The sequence below is a fragment of the Paramormyrops kingsleyae genome, chromosome 10 (assembly GCF_048594095.1).
Source record: "Paramormyrops kingsleyae isolate MSU_618 chromosome 10, PKINGS_0.4, whole genome shotgun sequence".
NCBI lineage: Eukaryota > Metazoa > Chordata > Actinopteri > Osteoglossiformes > Mormyridae > Paramormyrops > Paramormyrops kingsleyae.
In genome coordinates this window covers 8,127,694-8,130,356 of record NC_132806.1, presented here as the reverse complement: position 1 = coordinate 8,130,356, position 2,663 = coordinate 8,127,694, and the positions used below count along the sequence as shown (strand labels likewise).

The 2,663-nt window shown below is 39.5% G+C and overlaps 2 pseudogenes; both read right to left on the bottom strand.

The window, feature by feature from the left end:
* Nucleotides 1-471: 471 nt before the first annotated feature.
* Nucleotides 472-1,207, bottom strand: LOC140593264 (uncharacterized; annotated as a pseudogene).
* Nucleotides 1,175-2,231, bottom strand: LOC140593247 (uncharacterized; annotated as a pseudogene).
* Nucleotides 2,232-2,663: the final 432 nt, after the last annotated feature.

The following is a 2,663-nucleotide window of genomic DNA, read 5'->3' as shown; positions in this document are numbered from 1 at the left end:
ACAGCCGCATGGCCAAGGAGAGAAAATGCGAACTTATCACACATGCAGCTATTTTTAGTAAGAACAGATAAGAGGGTTCACTAAGTGTGAAAACTGTAAATAGTGTTTGTTCCTTTTCAGTAGCATTTTGTTTATTATTTACATTTCTGGTAGGCTTTCTGTTATTTTATTTTCTTATGAACATGAATGTTGAACTGATATGTGGGTATATATACACAGAGACATGATATTATATATATAGCATGCAATGGCAGTTCAACATTCATGTTCATAAGAAAATAAAAACACACACACATATATAGTATATAGAATGTATAGTGCTGTCAAACGATTAAAATTTTTTATCAGATTAATCACAGGGTTGCTGTGGATTAATTTTGATTAATCACGATTAAATATAATTCATTTTTAATTTATATTAATCACATTGATTTTGCATGAGCAAACAGACTCAAGAAAAAAGGGAATATATAGGCACTTAACATGTTTACTGAACATCTTGAACATTCATGTTAACAAAAAACTTTCTCTAAACATTTATCCACATTAATGTGACCCTGTTACTCCTCTTTCAGCCAGTTACTAAGACAAACTAACTTTCCTGACATTGTCAGAGAGGAGAGCTGACCGCTTATTCTTTACAATGTTGCCTGCAACTGAGAACAGTCTCTCACACGGAACAGTGGTGGCAGGAGTGGCAAGATCTTTGCAAGCCAGCAGTGCCACCTTGTCATGAGCTTCTGAATGAGCTGACCACCACTCCAAGGGACAGTCCTGCATACTAATAGTTGGCTCTGCTCTGTACGAGTGCATGATTCTGTCAGGCAGCAACTCCTCATCTGATTCTGAATCTGAGCCCATCTGAAAAAGACCCATTTTCTTGGGTGGCTCATCTTCACAAGTCTGTCGAGGTGGGGATTGATCATGCAGCAGTCTTCCAAGTGTGGTCCACACCCTCTCTCTGTCACTCTTGGGGAGGTACTTCAAGTCCTTGAAACGAGGATGCAAAGCTGTTGCATTCTTGAGCCATTCACTGTTGATATAGTTTTCTTGACGGGAGGTTAGGTCTTCTTGGAATGCTGTTTTAAACCTAGCTACATATGCAGGGTCATCATCAGAGGTTTCCATCACACGATGCAGGTGGCAGAGGGCAGGCAGTACCACTGAGCAGGAAACGTAGGGATTCCCCACCCAGAATCTCAGTTGCATACCTGTAGTGAAAGCACACAAACAGAGGGAGAGATGAAAGAAGAACAAAATGGTTATTAAAACAAGAAATGGATTTTCTTTAATCAATTAATTTTATTTCAGCCTAAATTGTATATAAATCCACTGTCACCAAGACTCACAGTGATGCATCTCTGTAAGATGTGAGCCACACAAGGCATATGCTCAAATGGCAAAAGTTTAGCTGCAGCTGTCATGTTTCGTGCACAGTCAGTCCCTACAGTTGTGATTTTTCCTTCAATTTCCTACCCACATGCCTCTGTTAAGAAATGTTCAGCACAAGCCTCTGCGAAGTGACGCTCCTCTGTCTTCATTATTCTCCATGCAAACGGACATTAATTCTCATGCAGCAGTAATTAGATGTGCAGTAACACCAAGATAGTTACTGTTACTCACAGAAGTCCAGTAGTCACCTGTCAGGGCGACATGTTTGGCTACAGCTAAATCCTTGTGCTTTTTTTCCTTTTCAGTTTCATAGAGTCCATGAATTTTTGACATTATTGTGCTTCTTGTTGGAGCCTTGTACAACGTATCTTGAGAGGCAACTTGCAAAAACTTTGTAAAGCCTGTGTCCTCGACGATATTAATACGTCTGCAGTTTGTTGCAATCCTCTTGGCAATTGTGTTAGTCAATTTGTCCAAGGTAGACTTACTGAGGCCCAGTCGCTCCGTGAGAGTGGTTTGTAGCAAGCTGGGCGACGTGTTAGCCAAAGTGCTAGCAGCATCAACGACTAACGTTTGCTTTGCGTGAATGTGGTATTTTAAGCTGGAAGTGCTTCGGTGAAAAGAAAATTCCTTCCTGCACTTTATGTCGGTCGACTGTTCCGTCTTGTTTTTTTTTAAAACTCAAATTTCCCATCAAGAGGGCCAATGTGCTGTTTATCATCTTCCATATTGAGTTGATTGGTTCTGCTGCCTGTCACTACCAGATCAACTGCCCATTTGCGCATGTGCGAAGGTAACTCTACTTGGACAAACTTCCCGAAATGCGTCGACAGAGACATTTCAGGGATTCTGAGTCATTCTGTGCTGCAGGTGAGTTAATTGCGTAAAAAAATTTAATCAGAGTAATGGATTAATTCACGTTAACCCGTTAATTTTGACAGCCCTAATACAGGTATATATATATATATATATATATATATATATATATATATAGTTTGTGTGTGTGTTTATATGTACATATGTGTGTGATATTTCCATGTGGTCTCCGTGGGAGGGGCACTATCAGGGGTGGGACTTATTCAGTGAACTATGAAAAAACATTATTTGCAAGACATCTGCAACTACTGAGAGTCACCACAAACCGGGTGAGTATATAAACAATACAAACCCTTGTATTCTGTGTGCAAATACAGTTAAAAGTTAAAAGTCTTTACAAAATGTCTATTTTTGGAAAGAATGAACTTATCAGGCTAACTAAACTAACAGTCACA